Consider the following 19550-nt stretch of genomic DNA (forward strand, 5'->3'; position numbering starts at 1 on the left):
GGCCCACAAGTGGGAGGGTGGAGAGACCTCCCAATCCTACATATCCAGGGGATTGACAGGAAAGATCTCCCCCAGAACCCTGGAGGCAGGCAACAGCCCCCATATGGAGAGCTTTTTCTACTTCACTGGTCCTCGCCCCCTTTGGCTGCCTAGCTCCTCCAGGAACCATGTTGCTGCTGGTGGGGTCCCCTGGCCATGGCTCAGCAGTAGAAGTGGAGGAAATTCAGGGGGAAGGACTACAGCTCCCAGATGTATTACCTCCCCCCTGGAAACAGGGGTCAGCCTATATTTTCATGTGGATGTCAGGAGATTGGCAGCAATTCTGAGAGGACTTTACCTTGCGTTGATGTCATCTTTCTTAAAATCAGATTCTCAAATCTTAAGAGACTAATACAAAAGTAATCTTTCACATTAAATGAAAGGTCATATTCCTACTAGACCATTTTACTTACAGTAGCTCACATTAGAAACATGAATGTGCATGTCTTTTGGGACCTATTTTACCTCAATATACTTTAGCAATTGCTAAGAACAATACCTTTATTTCAGAAGAAAATACTGTGGGCCAAATCCTGCAGTCCTTACTCAGGCAAAACTCCCACTGAACTCAAGAGGAGTTTTGACAAAGTCAGGAGTCCAAGATTGGCCCTTCACAAAACATTGGGGTGTCTAAAAATTACTGCGAAGAAGATAGTTCATGAGACTGGCAACCTTTCCCCTTGACGTAGCAAATTCAAAATCAGCTTAGGTGAGTGACTGAAAGTTTTCACCAGCTGGTGGCTCCTCAGTGGCCTTTGTAACATGAGTCTCAATCCACACCATAACTGGCATCTTTATTAGTAGACTCAGCCACGAGGCCAAAGAGAATGAACGACCCCTGCTCTGTACAAGTGATCCCTCCAGATCAGAGATGAGGCATTTTGTTCAGGGTGGGGCTGCTCACCACAATGCAGCTTGTACCAGTTTTATGTCTATGTCAACAATTTTAGGCCCAGATCCTCAAAGATATTGACATGACTAACTCCCATTAATTTTAAGGGGAGTTAGGCACCTAAATACCTTTGAGGATCTGGGTGTTAGTTTGCAGGACTGGACATACTTCAAGACCACAACAATTATTTTTTAAAAATTATATAGAATAAAAATTCAGTCTAAAAAAAAGTGGAAGAGTTTTTAGTTACCATGCCCCATTAAAAAAAAAGGGGGGGGGCATTTATATTATGATCACAATTAGTGATATTTTGTAAAAATCAAAGTTCTACATATACAAATTTATACTGAATATGTATGTTTACTGAACTGTACATGGACTATTTAAGACAGCAAAACATTTAATAGGAAGTTTGTGCAAAAAAAAAAAAAAAAAAGTCAAACTACTATACTTGATAGTTCCCCTCTGCTGAAAATCAGAAACAACATTTCAGAGTCACAGGAAAAATAATTCCATTATTATTATATACTTCAAGCCACCTTTAATCAACTTAATTAATATTCCTTTGCAGGGGAAACTTTATTAACACACTTAAAGTGGATTGATCTGTTTGGAATTCTACATGTTATAAACCTTACAAATTTGTAAAATCACTAATTCCACAAAAACATCAGCAAAGTAGTATGTTCTAATTCATTTTTCTCATAGATCAACTAAATCTGTGACAATCCTTGCAATGACTGGGCAGGAGGGATCCTTACAAACTTATAATAAATCAGCAAGTCAGATGATGCAATATCATGCAAGCTAACACACAGAATACAATACTTCCTGCTAAACTACAAGAAAAATAGCCCGATTCTCAGCTTCTCTGGTCAGATCAGCAAAAACAAATCTTGTGGTATCAAAAAGCATGGGGCACTGGCATTCATTAAAGTTAATGCACAGCCCCAATCCTGCCCCCACTGAAGTCAGTGTTAACACTCCCACTGAATTTAACAGCACAGGATCAGGCCCTAGATGAAGGAATTTCACAGAAAGATATGAATGGGTTTCTGAAACTCACTTTGACCTTACCAGGGACTTCACATGCAGACTAAGGTCAGTATATATCCCCAGACACAGTGCTGTATCTAAGCACTGCTGGACTTGTGTACCCTCAGGGAACAGTGCAATATTGTAGTTAGAAATGAGGGCGCTGGACAGTTATAAAGCATTCCTCAGCCAGAAATGGGTGTTGCTGTGACCACCACACCAATGGAATGTAAAAGGTAAAAATGGAGAAAACAAAGTGATATTTTTCCTTAAATATCACTTATTTTGAACAATGTTATAATGACTAAATAGAACACACTGAAATGTAAAATAAATATTAGACAATGTAAAAGATGGGTATTTCTTGTTTTTTTAAGAATAAGATTCTGTAAAAAATTATATGAGTGGAGAAGGTTTGCAGAATTGTGATGCAAAGAGACACATTTTCATGAGAAATTATTTTTAACATCCTTCTAGGATTCTGTTTCATTCAGACCTTATGCTTAAAATACAAGTGCAATAGTAAAATAAAATCCCTACTTTATTTTTGGAAAATACTGTACATCATTCACTACTAAGCCTACCATTAACTGTGAACTGTTAACGTGTTTTACTGTGGTTTCAATGTTCCTATGGAAAAGCTGCATTTAGAAAACAAAGAGAACCCTAGTCACACTCTGTCTTTTCTGAAGCATGGATTAAACACAGTATTCTGCTCAACAAGCCCATCACCGTTAAGTAACTCATCAGAAAATAAAGAGGGAATTATCAAATGGGAATTGCCAAGTAATTAGTTCTCTGAAGCAGATGACATACAACTATCAAAGGGAGGGGCTTCCCTGCCAGTCATATGTCAGAGGTAGGGCCTACTAAGCTGTAAATAAAAATGCATTCCATGTTATAGAGCTATGGGGCTTTTTAACCACCAGCAGCACATTGAAAATAAACATGAAATTCTGTTTCGTGCAATAATCCACTAAGATCTGTTTTAATGTATTGGAGGGGGGAGGGGGGGAGAAGGATTGTTCATGCATACAATGAAATTTCTAACTGTGCTGGATCTGCCAGCTGTTACCTGGGGAAGGCTATACATACAGTACAGTACCAGAGAGGTGATGTGCACAGGCATTAGGGAAGAGGAGAAACCCTTTTTCTATCACATTAATTTGAAAAAGCACTCCCTACTGGGCTGCTAGGATGTGACACTGACAAGGAACAGCACCACTGGGAAAATATTCATTGGTAGAAACAAACTGAGGATGGCAAACAGGAATTATATTTGTAGTTTTTTGTAACCATGTTTCTTCCTAAAAGTTGATTCAAGTGTTTACATTCACAAGAATATGTAAATACACAGAAATACAAAGGCCCTAGCGCATGGATGACTAGCAAACAAAAACGTGTTGTTATTATGACATTCACTACTGCATTCTAAAACGTGGTGCTACACACTACAGGCTTGTCTACAGAAACATCTGGTTCGCAGCAAGGGGTCTGACTCTATCCCACACCTGCCCGCCACACACTAACTGGCCCTGTGCATCCTGCTGACACAGATTATTAGTTCATTAATGCGGTTTGATTTAGTCCTCTTTAAAACGGGATGGCAGATGTACCAAGGAGGAACCTCAGAGCGAGAGGATTTCAGGTCTCCTCTTCTCCTGTAAACAAGTGGTCCACCAGTGAAATCCCAGGACCCATTTACCTCAGCCGGTTGATCCTTTTTAGCCTTAACCATAGAGCCCCAAGTTTTTCACAAATACAAAATAATATGAAATAAAACAACAACAAAATCACCCAGCAGCAGCAGCAGCTCCTGTCCCTTGGGGTTGGGCCTAGTTCCCTGCTCCAGGTGTTACAAAGCACATGGGACTCGCAGCGCTGCTCAGGTTTCACTCAGTAGCCACCGCTGCGGGGCAAGCTCACTCTGTAACCTCACCCCTCCCAGGACCTGATCCCACCCCCAGACTCCCCCACGCCGCTGGGACCAGGGCTCAACCCCACCCCCCGCAAGTGGATAAAATGGATAAAACAAAAGAATATGCATTCCCCCCAAAATAAAACAAAACGTTACAAAAAATAGGAAGAGTTCCATGGGACTTTACTTATCCGCACTGGACACCAGCCGCGAGATGCAACAAGCTAGACCAGTGGGTTTTCAAAAAAATTTCTGGCGACCCAATTGAAGAAAATTGTTGATGCCCGTGACCCAAAGGAGCTGGGGATGAGAGTTTGGGGTGCGAGAGGGGCTCGGGTGGGGGCAGAGGGTTGGGGTGCAAGGGTGAGGGTTGTGGGGAGGGGCCAGGAATGAGGGGTTTAGGGCAGGGGTGGGCAAACTTTTTAGCCCGAGGGCCACATCGGGGTTGCAAAACGGTATGGAGGGCTGAGTAAGGAAGGCTGTGCCTCAGCGAACAGCCTGCCCCCCGCCACCTATCCGCCCCCTCCCACTTCCCGCCCCAACTGTCCCGCTCAGAACCCCCAACCCATCCAACCCCCCCTGCTCCTTGTCCCCTGTCTGCCCCCCACACTTCCTGCCCACTGACTACCCCCCTCAGAACCTCCGACCCATCCAACTACCTCCCTCAGAACCCCCTCCCACTTCCCACTCCTTGTCCCGATTGCCCCCCACCCCTAACCGCCCCCCATCCAACCCACCCACTCCCTGTCCTCTGACTGCCCTGACCCCTATCCACACCCACACCCCCTGACAGGTCCCCCTGAACTCCCAACCCATGCAACCCCCCCCACTCCTTGTCCCCTGACCGCCCCCTCCCGGGACCCCCATCCCTAACTGTCCCCCCCAGGACCCCACCCAACGCCCCCACTCCCTTTCCCCCCCAGGACCCCACCCCCTATCCAGCCCACGCTGCTCCCTGTCTCCTGAATGCCCCACCTGAACCTCCGCCCCACCCGAACCTCCGCCCCACCCAACAGCCCGCTGTCCCCTGACTGACCCCCGGGACCTCCTGCCCCTTATCCAACCCCTGCCCCCCTTACCATGCTGCTCAGAGCAGCAGGACAGGCTTTTTGGAAAGCCTGGGAGGTGGGCAGGTACAAGCCGTACTGCGGGAGACTGCGGGGGAGGGGCCAGGGGCTAGCCTCCCTGGCCAGGAGCTCAGGGGCCGGGCAGGATGGTCCCATGGGCCGGATGTGGCCTGCGAGCCGTAGTTTGCCGACCTCTGGTTTAGGGTGTGGGAGGGGGCCGGGGTGCAGGAGGGGATCAGGACTCCGGGCTGTGGCCTGGGATGATGGGTTTGGGGTGCAGGAAAGGGCTCCGGGTTTGGGGGGGGCTCAGGGCTGGGACAGAGGATTGGGGAGCGGGCTTACCTCGGGTGGCTCCCAGTGAGCAGCTCAGCAGGATTGCTAAAGCAGGCTTCCTGCCTGTTCTGGCACCGTGGACCATGCTGCGCCCTGGAAGCGACCAGCAGCAGGTGCAGCTCCTAGGCAGACATGGGCAACAGGCTCCACGCAGCTCTCACCCGCAGACACTCTCCCCATATCTCCCATTGGCTGGGAACCAGCCAGTGGGAGTGCGGAGACAGTGCTCGGGGCGGGGGCAGCGCACAGAGCCTCATGGCCCCCCCGCCTAGGAGCCAGACCTGCTGCTGGCCACTTCTGGGGCGCATCACAGTGTCAGAACAGGTAGGAACTAGCCTGCCTTAGCTAGCTGATGGGACTTTTAACAGCCCAGTCGGCAGTGCTGACCAGAGCCACCACGACCCAGTGCCTTACATTCCACAACCTACTACTGGGTTGGGACCCGCAGTTTGAAAACCACTGAGCTAGACAGTGTTACCTTTCCCAGTGTTAAACTTTCAAGTCCTATCACTTACAACCCAGTTGCGCCTCCATGATGCTCCGACAATGGCGAAAAAACTCCGCCAATTTGGTCGAACAGGAAAAATTTGTTCCTGACCCCAAAACAGGTGACCAGTCAGATCCACCACACCCTAAATAACACAGCCTCTACACGACTGTTACGAAGAGGGAGGACATTGCCATGGCCAGGCACATTCCACCCACCTAGGCCTTTCCCATGACCGGCTAGTGGGTCAGAACCTACTATCTGGAAAACACTGTCTTAGAGTAACTTCACTACTGAGTTAGCCTGGGGTTTTACCCAGCTAGTGGCCCCAACACCCCATCCATCCACACACAAAAACTTCACTCCTGAGCCATCTGGGAGTATTGGTTAGAGCCCAGGTTCTGCTCTCACTCAGGCTGGTAATCCACCCACTTTGCAGTGAGGATGCAGGCTAAACCATTCAAGTGCTGATAGTCCACCCACAATTTCCCTGTGTGCCCAGAAGGAGAGACAGGTTCTCCCACAATTCACTGGGAAACAATCCTGGAGCAGCTTAGCATATTGCAGCACAGTCAGCCACGGAATAAGTTCCCAGAGGCTCTAGCGACACACATGGATGTCTGCACCGTCAGTGACGACACAGTAACACGGGTATGGCTGCTCACACCGGCCTAGGCTGACCTGTATGCTCATACCTGTATGCTCATACCCGGATGTCATCACCCAGGCTAACTCTGCCATGAAGACACACACCCTCAAGGTGCGTGCACGTGGAAATCCAGTAATACGCAGTTACACAACCTACACACACACGAACGGACGAGGGTGTACACATGGGTGGTGCCGGTGTGCACAGTCAGTCAGAGACCACCTCTGACACTTTGGTCCTAAAAATGAAAAAGGTTCAATTGCACAGTAAAACGTATTCTGCCCTAACACCTCTCTGAGGTGAGAGAAGCGTTTTTTTCCAGTCAGTTAAAAATTATGAGCCAGATGCTTCTCCACGGCCTTGCACCTTGTGCAGTCATTCTCATCAGTGCAAAGTGAGTAAAAAACATCATCAAATCAGAACGGTAGTGTTTTCCTACTCACTTTGCACAGGTGCAAATACACTTACAAGGTATAAGACAGTGAAGAATCAGGCGCCTTGCTTTGTGGCACACACATTTAGTTACTTATGTTACTACTAAACCTTATATGGTTAAAAGTGAAAGAGTTTTTTAAATTGCGATTTGTTTGTTATTTATGCTGTTTTATTACTTTTTTCTTATCTTTCAGATTAGAAAAATAAAATCAGTGAAGACAGTTTCACTCTCGGGTTCTTAATGCTGCAATGTTGATAAGCCAACCAGGGCAAGGAAATGTTTATGTGGAATTTCAAACTAAAGAAGCATTTCTATTCATCTTTGGTTTTATTAAACCTTTTACAATTTATATTTGGGGCTACATGTAAGTTGACAATGTCCTTTTAAACCTGGTTTATACAAAGCTATTTATGTTACACTGATTTTTATTTTTCAAAAGAGCACTTTCAATTCTTAAAGTCATGGTCAAAACTTCTCTCTCATATTCCGTTAAAAAAGTGACATTGAAAAACATCTTTTTAAAGTAGAAGCAGGAACCCTGAACCATGGTTCAAATCCTGGCTTATGTGACAAGAGAACACAACTTTAGCGTTCCCATCTTAAGCACATCACAAAAAGCTCAACTCAATGTATCTACATCAGAAAACCTTCATACAATTTGGTACGAGACCGGCAATCTCTGTTCAGGAAAGACCTAGGAATGATAGAGCAGAGGTATGGAGTTGTGTGGAGAAGACTGCAAAGCACTTCCCTGTGTGATGCCAGTCTACACTGTTAGTTCTTCATTTTCATGTACATTAAATTTACTCCCACACTTAAATACAAAACAAGCAATTAAAAAATTAAATGCGATTTCTAATTATTATCCAATTATACCTAGTTCAAATCCATCTTCATTTTTCTGGTACTCTTAGCTCAGTCAAAATCACCACCACCGTCTGTTAGTCCTCCCACCACTACAGGCCTTCACATGTAAAAAGAAAAAGCAGAACCAGCCAGTAGAAGAAACACCAACTCTGCACTCTCAAATGGCCAGCAGGGGGCATTAATAACTTCCCCATACAGACAAATCACATCATTCTCCTTTAACTAAAAATGATATTTATATATCATATATCTCCGGTCTATAAACAAGCTGCAAATGAGTGTTCAGCATACGTTAGAAACACACCACATTTAAAACCAGCTGATTACATCTTACATAAAAGGGATACCATGTTAAGCAATGTATACCCATAGTTAATGAAACTTCAGAAAGTACAGTAAATGGATTGCTACAAGTGGGACAGTTGCTACAGAGTCAACTAGATGTCACACTATGACTAATAGATATCACATGAATTGAACAGTGGAAAAGATTAAAAGGAAATCTAATTGTTAAAATGGCCAGTATTTCAAACAAAATTCTCTTAACACAACTGTTTAAAAGGAAACAGAGTAATTTGCCTACCTGAAAGGAGGCAATGCATGCTCTGAACAAACAAACACTAACTCTCCCTATGTTTTTTAGTTTGGGCCAAAATTAATCAAAGTCAGGGTTAAAAAAAAGCTATTTTAAATAACCTTTTTACTCATCTTGAGGTCTTTATTCATGCAAAATGATTATTAAAGTCAGTGTGAGTTTTACCTAATAAGAACAGTAAACACTAAAGGCTTGATCCTACAAATTCTTAAACGAGTTACTTTACTACTGTATTTGCTGCAGTAAATGGTATTATTTATGTGAGTAAAGTTGCCTGTGTTTGTAGAATTACACCTTAAGTAAGGACTTCAGAATTTGATCTTATGTGTGTTAAATCAAAGGTGCCCAATATTTTGTCCATATGAGGGACACAAAAAGAACATGTCATAAGCCACCTAGTTTGCATTTAGTGGAGCAGACTGCAGCCATCCTCCTCCTTGGTAAAATACTAGAGTAGGAGAGGGCTACGGTCTCAGCATACCATCTTTGTTCCATCTTTGACCTGTGCAACTTGCCCTGTGGCTACTGACCACACTACAGAACTCCACGGGTCACATTCCATCAGTTGCAACTCTGGGCATCCCTGTTAAATCAAATGTCAAGGATAATGTCTGTAACCAGCCAGTGACCATCTAGACAACCTTTACATTATTTACTCTGATACAAATTGGGCTTGATTTTGATCTCACTCTGGAGTAAATCAGGAGTAAGCGCTGAAGACAGTGGAGTTACACCAATGTAAAACTGATGTGACTGAAAAAATAAACCCACTGTATTTTAACAACAAAAACATACTTGGTCTAAAGTCCATTAAGACGACCTTAAGCATTCTGTGTACAAAGAAAGCAGTATTATGCCGATGGCTAACAATCAATTGTACTGGACATAACAAGGTTATCTTTATGCAAAATGTTTACTTAATATTTATGACATTGTTTTTAATGCAATCTCAGGAAATATCAGCTGCTAGAAGATTCAAGGTGACTTAGCAATACATTATGGGTAATACAATGTGGGCATTCAGAAGATACTTAAATTTGATTAATATGCTATAAAGCATTTCTTCCTCTAGCTATTAGTTACGAGCCTTTTCTGTGTAATAATTTCTGTAAACAAAAACAATTTTACAAAACCTGAGCTAATTCTGGACAAATGAAGAGCTCTTGGAAATGTTAATGCCTTGACAAAAAGATTTGTTCCACCTGATCTCTAAGTCAACATCTGCTATCAAGAAAACTTTCTGAAACTGAAGGGTGAAAATATGTTAGGGTGCTTTATACGGCAATTTAATTCTCAAAAAGAATAATCCTCCAGAGATGTAGTGGTTACAACCTGCCCCTCCGTTCTAGATGATTAGTGTAGACCATAAAAGGCGTGTCTTTACATGCAACTACATGCTTAGACTACTTCCCTTTAAAAGAACAATACCCCATCCTGCAGTCACAATAAAATGTAAATTTATGTACTGCACACTTCACTATGACATACTGTATACATGAAAAAGTTATTCCACTACAGAGACTTTCTGATCAGCTTTTCATCAACAAAATACTAGAGTAACTCAGTTTTCTGGCTTAAATAAAAACAAAAAATGTACTTTCAGTTTCTGAATCTAATTCCCCAGCTGTATTTGCCATATTATTTAAAAGAACAGCCTATTTTCTTTCTGCAACCTTTATATTTTTGTTACCATTAGTAGGATAGCCAATACTAAGTACTTAAAAATCATGAGTCAGAGCCATGAGACAGGCTTAAAAACCATGAGACTCAAATAAATAAGAACATTTGGGTTCTTTTTATATGCAGTCTGATTGACCCCTAAAGGCTCAACACATTTTCAAGCTCTTCTCCACAAACTTACAAACATACAAGATACAGACACATGAGGTACAGGGGGGGTGGGGGGGGAGAGAAAAGAAAAAAAAGCTGAGATTGTCCTGTAATCACATCACTGCAGAACCTGGGGATATAAGCAAATCACCGAGGATCACAAGACTTGCAATAAAATCATGAGAGCTGACAACACTGCTTAAATCAGAGTAAAAGAAAGACTTAGGTATGTCACCAGTGACTGGTTATCCATGGTTTTAAGCAGGGCCAACCCTAGACCAAATGCACCCCAGGCAAGAAGTGTCTTCGGCATGCCGCCGCTCCACCTTCCCCCCACCCCTCCATTAGTTAAACTTTTGAATATTTACACCACCCTGAGCCTAGCATCCCTCAAGCCCTGCACTCCAGGCAGTCGCCTGCCCCTAAATCCGCCCCTGGCTTTAACGGAAAATCCGCATGCCAAAAAAGTCTTTCTACACAGGAGGAAATCAGGAAGTTGAAAAAGGCAAAGAGTCTGCAAGCAACACAACCCACAACAACAAAACAAAAATTGACAATAATAGGCAAGAGGATGGATTTCTATTATTTTATGCATGGCAGTTTATGACAAAGCTCAAAGGATGAAAACTTTTTATACATCTCATAATCTTTTAGTAACCAAACACATTTTGACCTAAGGTGAGCATAAGAACCACTGATCTGCAACGCAGCATCCTACAAGACAGAGATTTGAGACACAGGTAATATGATTTGCTGACTTGGGTAATACCATAATCGTTGTTATTTATTTATAAAGCACTCCCATTCCTGGTCATGTTGAGGTAGAATAATTTTGTGTCAAATGAATTATAAAAACATTTTAAGGTGTCCAGGTTTGCCAAAAGCGTGTATACTCATGAGAGAAATAAAAAGCATTAAATCCTCACCTTGTTTACAAAGCATCTCTCTATGGTGAAGATAAAAATTATGGTCGTCACTGTTCTATGGGGGTGAAGAAGAAATTCACAGCTTAAACTGCTTCCTCATCTGGCTTCGCCTGCAATGTGATTGTTCATCCAGAAGCAGAGGAGATGAAAACCAAAATGAAAAAAACAATATCAGTTAAAAACCAACCAACTTAGGAGTGGCCATACAAGTGCCAAAATATTCCTGTGAAGATTGTGAGTGGTTCTATCCAAAGCAGAATCATTCATAATCCTGAGGGTCAATAACATCAAAAGATTACAGAGTTGTGTCTGAGTCTGAGCTACAGAAGGATGGCAATTCACTTCCAACAAGTGACACAACTAGAGTGAAAACTAGGGCTCAGAACAAGCCTGTACTCAAAAAGCACATTGGTAAGCGTACTGTTTACATCTTACACTAGCTTCAGCCTATCGGGGACATTTATGATCTTTACTGGCTCAGTAGTACAACCCCATGAAACAAAAAATATCTACATTTCATGAATGTCCAAAAAGACAAGTCATTCATGCACAATGTAGCTGAAATTACTACAGATGTGCACTCACATGTGTGCCCGTTCTTGTGTGTGTTTGTACGTGGGCGCCCTTGGCCACTCTTCCTCCCAGCAACCATGACATAGATGTGCACTGTCTCCTGTAGGCTGGGGCTAAGGAGTCAGTTCCTCACCACCATACACATGTGGCAGAAAGCACAGCCCATTTACTCTGTCTGTATGTGCTTTCCAAAATGTGATATTGGTGAGTTTAGAAAACATAAGTGAGTTGTGGTGACAGTCTTCACTGGCAGCAGAACACAATTTCTTTGAGAGGCATTATCCGAAAAGCAAACCATATTAAGGGGATCTTGATAAAAAAAAGTGTTAGATTTTGTGGCATTTCCCCAGTTCTATCGTCTTAATCCTGGCATGCTGGAATTAATGCATTTTACTGCAAATTCCCAGATAATATAAACAGAAAGTATACTATGACAGCAATATTTTTCTAATTCTATATTTTTAATCATTAAAAATTACAGGGAGCCAGCATCACAATTCTGCTGACATCACATATCAAACAAAATATGTTTTGCTTTTTCACTTGGAACCTCACCAAAAAAATGTTGTCACTCTTTAGCAGGACTACTATTCCTCGATCGTGAGGCAGTTTTGTGTTTGAGTTTGTAAGCATGCTTTGGCCCCTGTTCATCCAAGGATTTATGCACAAGTTTAACTTTATGCCAGTACTTAAATCCATCCTTATTCAGCAAAGCACTTGCAGGATTTAAGCATGTGCTAAAGTGTTTTTCTGGATTGGGTCCAATAAATACATTCAAGCACATAGCTATTCATAGTTAGTAGACTACAAACTAACGCACAATATAGTTGTAGGAGAAAATATAGTAAAGTAATAGCTGAATAACAAATACACTAAGCTCAAGAAGAAACCAGAGTTACTTGTCCAGTTTCTGTAACTTCCAAATACACCTTTGTCTGCAGAGTTGTTAAAATTAAAAATATATATATACTTATTTTGTATATCAGCTAAATCAAAATCTTATCACCTTAAACTTTTTTCCCCCACATTTTTTAAAATGTGGGACTTTTGAATATATGTTATGTGCCAGAGCCCAAAAACATTTTGTGTGTTTGTTCTCCCTGTCCAAAGATAAATATACTAATTTGTCTCACTCAAAGTTCTGCATAAGGTAAAATTAAATGACCCAGTCAATATTTTCAGATCTAAAAGCTTAGTGTATTAAATTTCTTAGCAAAATTCACTGGCATAGAGCACACCATTTCTTCGGTCTGACATACTTACCTGTATCGAGCCTGCTGTACTTCTGTTTGTTATGGTTATTACATTTTGATTTGCTAAAGTAGACCTAGTTATAGCAGTCTCAGCAGAGGACTCCAGATAAAACTGTTCTGTGAACTGATTAAGTTGCATGAACTGTACCTGAACGATGTTCCACAACAGTTAATCACTCAAAAACCTGTATGATCAGCTAACAGCCTCATAGTGGGCTGTCTCGTATTCTAAACTACGGTTGAAACCAGGGTACACTTCAGACCACATATGCAATTTTTATATACATTTTTGAAACCAAAATACACCTTGTTACTGCACTCCCCTCCTATTTGTAGACCACAGCAAAAGCATTATACTATATGAATGGCAATACAAAAAAGAGTGGGTTACTACTGCGCCCTTTGAAGTTAATAAGGGTTTTGCCATTGAATTTCAGTGGGAGGAGGATCAGGTCCAGAGTTTTGATTCTCTAGATATATTATTAATATAAACTATTTTCATATTTCAAGTAATTAGCTGCTTTTCAATTGACTGCATTTAACAGTCTATTTTACAAAAATATTAAGATGATACAAAGCTATCGGATAGATCACAAAAAGATTTTTTTTCCCTCGGAGGCAAAGGAAATTCAGGCCTGTTTTTAAAGATCCTTTAAAATCAGACCATTTTTGTCAAGCTTTTTTATAATGAAATCCTAAGGGAAATTTGTTTTTCACAAGTTCATATAACACATTTTAAAAAATATTTACTCTGCAGTGCTGTGAACCACATTACAAGCAATTTGCATAAGAAGCATGATGCAGTACAAGGGATCGTACAAACAGCAGGAGTTTGTGTGGTTATTTGACTTTCTCTAGTCCCATTTTCCTAATCCCCTCCATACTTAGGCCAAGAAAGAAAGGACGAAAGAACGAAAAGCCCAAATCAGCCAGTGCACTAAAGAGTTGCACTGAGAGTGAGAAACTCTTCATGAACTTCCCCATGAGAAGAAATTCCTCTGCTTGGCAGACGGACAGAAACCTGCAGGCTCAGTTACACTGCGGCTGGGTTTGTGAGCTGGCAGGCAGTGCAAGATTTGACCCACAGACAGGCATTACTCCTCTTGTTACCTTCTCCAGTCTCGTACTTCAACACGAGAGCTATTCAAATGCCCGTTTTATTATTATATTTTTTGGACACTATTAGGCTCTAATAGTTAAGGGCCTGATCCTGAGAGGTGTGGAGTCCTGAACCATTGGGAATTGTGGGTACGCGTCACTGCTCAGATCAAGCCATTAAAGCCACAGGTCTAAATTCACCATTGGTGTAACTGGGAGAAACGTGAATGGAGATGTTAGCCACTTATGCAAGCGGCAAATTCAGCTCCTCCAGCAGAGTTCTGAAGTCCTTACTCAGACAAAACTCCCATTCCACTCAATAGCAGTTTTGCCTAAGAAAGGTGTAATAAAGACTTCATGGTTACACACTACAGGACAGATTCTGAGCTCCATTACTCTGAATGTGGCCCACTGGAATCATTCAAGATTTACACCAGTACAACAGAGAGCCACATTTGGCCCATTAAAAAAAATATTATTTCTTAAAAGACTAATGTATAGTGTAGTATTCAAACACTGACATTAAAGACAAAAATATTCCTCAGTTAAATGTATTTTTAAATTGCAGTAAACAACATGAAGCTCTTTATATTCTTCAAGTGTACTTTTTACATTGGAGAAAAATGCATTATAAACATTGACACAAAAGGCCTTCAACTGTATGCTATGATGAAAAAATATCTTTTAAGGTAGTATAAAAACAAATGTGAAACAGCTTACTATTATCAGAAACAAACTATCCAGTATTGAGTCTGTCACAGATAAAATAGCCTTGGGTTTTTAGTTAGTTTTATTACAGTTTGTATACACCCTAAGTTTTTGCAAGGTGAAAATGCAAATTCATTTACCAAATAAAACACATCCAAGGCCCTGAGCCTACTAAGAATTATGAACATGCTTAACTTAATACACTATCAGTTAAGTAATAATGATAATGTGAATTATCAATTACTTAAATTATACTAGTCAGAGCACATAAAGTTAAGCAACGTGCATAGATTATGGCAGGTTTGGGGCCTACAATATTAACCCTTTTAATGGTGACATTTTCACAACTTCATACATATGATTTCAGCCGTCAAATGGTTAAACACCCAACAAATCAAAAGCAACAGATTGCAGAAGCAGCTTTCAGATACGCTTGGGAAAGACACTTAAAAATTAACAAAACATTTGTTGATTCATTAAAAATAAACACACGTGGAACTGGTAGAATGATTTCATTAGCTAACTAAATATATTTTCATACTCTGCACACATGTAAAATCTGATAATCCAGTGCTGTAACAGCCCAGAAGTATCTTTCATAAAAGTTCAGTGGTTAGGAAATGTCATAATATGCTTAAATATTCTTCAAGAAGACACAGAAGTGAGTTGTACAATCTGTCCAACATAAATATTGTACATACGCCACTTGAGGTAGCCCAGTCACAAGACAAACACACCTGAATGGACGATGAATACTGTCTGTTACCATGGCAGCCTGATCTAATTACATGACTGATCTGGGCTAGAGTAAGTGCACTGAAAACCTATAGCACTGACATGTATCTACATGATGAGAGAGAGACGGGCAGAGTTGAAGAGAACCTATGAACCTTTGCCTTCCATAAACGATGATGAGATTAAAGCCATCCATTTAAAAGAATTGCTGCCTGAAAAATATTGGGCCATTTTCATGAACAAATTGGAGGGCAATACAATAAAATCATAACTATTAAAAGATACCTTGCAGCATCTCAAAAATAACTACAGTGTGATTTTTTTTCTGTCACTCTCAATTACAATCTCTCCCTCATTCATAACCCTTGCTCCACAGAGCTATAAAACTGAACTGTCTTCACCACCCAAACAAGCAGAGCTATATTAACATGAAATCTGAATTTTCCCTTAACTGAAGGTTACATCAGAAGCTAAAATGAAAAGACCTTGACTTCCCTAACATGTCAGCAAAGTAACTGGCTATGCCTGAACACATCTGACATGTAACTAACCAATACAGCATAACATATATAACAATGATCATTAAATATTAAGTATAACCTGCATTATGAAAGATGTATTTCTTTAGCATATGAAACATAAAATGTTTCAAAAACTAAGGTCATCCACCTTAACAATTCCTTATTTGTGCATAAAGAATATTTATAAGGAACAACAATTTACATCATTATGTTTACTTCTTGGACATAATAAGGAATGCTTACAATTTTTGCTAATTGTATCCGGAGTCTAGGATCACAGGGGAGAGATGCAGTTTGGAGTCCCTATTGCACAGCATACCGTAAACAAAATAAAAATAGCCTGTCGTTCTTCTTATCCACATAGTACATTATATAACCAGCTTCGGACTTGTTTTCTTTCTATTATTACTCTTCGGTAATTTCCCCCATCTTCAATGGCATGGAAACAGTTCCCAATCCTGTCTTTTTATTATCATCATCATCATCACTACCGAAGCAATCAACGTTTTCTAACAAATTTTAGGTTAATCTCTAATAGTCTTAGAAATTATTATATTCATTTATTTAGTACATACAAACCAATCAAGGGTTACTTTCCAAAGGTGTTTTATTTAAAAACCAACCCAAACAAGGGGAGGTCAGAGTCAAAAGAGCAATGCATACCTGCAACATAAAGTAAAGAGAATGCAGCAGCCACAGACACAATCCGAAATGGAAAGAGCAAAATATTGCTATATCCAAGGATAATCACATCAATTCTTTAGCACCCGAGGCTGCCGCTAATCCCCCCTGGAGAAGCTAAATGGTCTCTTTGCTTTTAGCCAGCCCCAGATCTCTCACCCTGGCAGGGACTGGAGGAGAGTGAAAGCAAGAGAGGCTCTGCAGACAGCGGGAAGGGGGAAAACGGGACACCCGGGCCTCCCCTGACCCGGGCACTAGCCCTCCTCGCTCACTGCTGGAGGTGCCAGCTGGTGTCTCCAGCCAGCCTGGGCCGTGAGTGCAGCGTAGTGGGTCCGCGGCTGAGCGCATTCCCCGTCCCAGCGCCGCCTCTTCCCCCTCCCTCCTCGCTTCATTCACCCAGACCCAGCCCCTACTACACCGCCCAGCACGGGCTGGCGCGGCCGGCGGCACAGCCCGCCCAAACCCGGGCGTCGTGCAAAACTCCGGCCGCTCTCACTTGCCTCCGCGCCAGCTGATGCACCAGGGGCAGCCACAGCCGGAGCCCGGCGGCGGCGGCGGCAGCAGCAGAGCGAGCGTGAAAACGCCACCCCTCCCCAGCGCGCGCACACACACACACACGCGCGCGCGCGCGCGCACACGCACGCGCCCTCTCGCCTCCCGGGGCGGGGGGGCACTGAAAGCAACCCAGACACAGGGGCTACGGCTGTTTCCTTGCCTGTCCCCCCTCCTTTCCCCTGCCTCCTTCTCCTCCACCCCGGAAGACATTTCTTGCATGCACCGAGTGCAACGAATTCCAGCCACCCCCAATGTCCCTCCACCTCCCCCCAGGATCGCAAAGCCATTTTCTGGCCTCCAGCCTTCCCAGGGCTGGGGTGGGCTGGGCTGGGCTGCAGGAAGGCTGAAGCCCCCGGGGGCGGGGGGCAGGGCTCGTCCAGTGCTCTCCCCCCTTGTGTTTCTCCAGCTGGAAGCGCTGGAGGTTTTCAATCGAAAGGAGGAAAGAAGCCGGGGAAGCAAAAAGCAGAGAAGGAATAAAAGAGCCACTTACTGCCAAGTGTCAAGGGAGGTGGGGGCAGAGAGAGAGACTCACACACACTGTCTTGCTAGCTGATCACAGGGCTTGGGGGCGGGGGGGGGGGTTATGTTGGTTGCCTTTTTTTCCCCTCTCTCTCTCTCTCTCTCCTTCCCCCTGCAGTGACACAGGTCCTGGACGTCTCCACCACTGTAGTAGAAATGATGTCTGCGGTACAGAGCCCCCGCTCCTTTCTCTCCCCAGTATGTAAATGTGTAATAGAAGCCAAATATGGAGCAGTTGGCTGCCTCTGCAACAGCTCAAGGATCCTACTTCATGCAAAAGGGACGGGGGAAGGGAGGAGAAGAGGAGGAGGAGGCGGCACGGCAACACTTTGGCAGGCGGCCAAGAGAGCCACACAGATTATTGCATACGCACCACAGAGCCGGGCCAAGCCAGTTTTAACCCTTTACACGGCTTCTTCCCAGTTATGGGGAGGAAAAAAAAGGGGGGGGGTGAATTGTGGTGGGGTTTATTGGTGTTCCCCCCCCACACTTCAAAAGGCAATGTTTGCCCTCAACAGCACAATTAAAATAATACTGATCAGCTGCTGTGCTTCTGGAGATCTCAAAGCGTTCTGCAAACAGTAATGAAAGTGACCAAGAGATTCACTTGTTTAATAGAAGAGAGCCGGCTGGGGATGCCTGCTGTCCTTTGGAAATGGCAGAGTGCTAATTTAAGGGACTCATGACGATCAGCCACTCAGTCTTTCACCATGAGGCCTTGGGGGGGAGGGGTCTTTTCCTAATTAGTATAATTCTTCCAGGGACAAATCCTCAACTCCTATTGGAGTCACTTGGCAAAAGGTACCTACCATCTAAATCAAGTCCCAAATGTCCTTTACTCAGATCCCTTCTTAAACAGCAAGAAGGCAGATAGATCTTGGACCTTGTATAACCAGATACCTTTGGATGCTGACCATCTTTCCTGACTCCCTATTACACACTGTGCCAATTACACTTACTCTGAGGCTGAACCTCTCCCAACTATTCCCCCAAGTAGAGCAACATACCTCTCCATGATGGCCCAGTCTCCACTTGTTGTCTTGTCCTTGACTGCTAGGCTGGATTCCTAGAGGAAAACACAAGAGAAAGAAACTTAAGTTAACAAAAAAGGAACAGAACATCAAAATTAAAACTAAAAATGCGATTGAAGAAATGAGTAAAATCAAGTTCCATACCTCCTGAGCACCAGGGCCTGGGGGGGCGGGGTGTGTGCTCATTGTAATATTCACTAAGACCACTGGCAAGGCAGTGGGGTCCTAAAGGAGCTACTGACTCTCTGCTTGGGCATCAGCACACATGAAGGCATAGTGTGAGAGCCCCTCTCTTAGCTGACACACTGGGGATTGAACCAAAGGCATGAGCAGATACAGCTTGAGATAAAGCTCTGTAGCTGGGGGTATAGAAAACAGAGGCCTCTCTAGGTACAGGCAAGTTAGGCACCTGCCTAGGGTGGCAGATTTGACCCGGTCGCCTGCCGTCATGATGGAGGGGTGACTGGGCCTAGCCTGAGTGGTGCTGTGACCCTATGCGCCAGGTTGCAATGCCACTTGCTCAGATTTGGCCCAGCTGCCCCTCCATCATGATGGAGGGGCAGCTGGGCCAAATTTGAGTGATGTGGAAGGTGGCACGCTGACTTGCTTAGGGTGGTAGACTGCCTTAAACAGCCTTGGATAACATCTCTGGATCAGCCTTGATTCACCTCCGGATCAGCACAGAGGGAGACTAGTTACACACTTACCAGTGGGTTTCAATACCAGGGTTACAACATGCACAAGGCAGCGTCTGATGCAGAACAAAACCATTCAAAGTGGGCAATGGGGCAAACCCAAAAGG

The 19550-nt window shown here is 43.2% G+C and overlaps 1 protein-coding gene across 12 annotated transcripts in view; it reads right to left on the reverse strand.

The window, feature by feature from the left end:
- Window positions 1-18005, reverse strand: part of ATXN1 (ataxin 1) — a 280037-nt gene extending 262032 nt beyond the window's left edge. For 7 of the 12 annotated variants that reach the window (XR_012157326.1, XM_073331974.2, XM_073331964.2 and 4 more), the window contains exons 1-2: window positions 17689-18005; window positions 11075-11184 (exon numbers count right to left, since the gene is read on the reverse strand). The gene's annotated coding sequence lies outside the window, so the exon portion shown is untranslated. The other 5 variants (XM_073331975.2, XM_073331971.2, XM_073331966.2 and 2 more) reach the window with 4 other exon arrangements.
- Window positions 18006-19550: the final 1545 nt, after the last annotated feature.

This window comes from Lepidochelys kempii, chromosome 2, assembly GCF_965140285.1.
Source record: "Lepidochelys kempii isolate rLepKem1 chromosome 2, rLepKem1.hap1, whole genome shotgun sequence".
NCBI classification, from domain to species: domain Eukaryota; kingdom Metazoa; phylum Chordata; order Testudines; family Cheloniidae; genus Lepidochelys; species Lepidochelys kempii.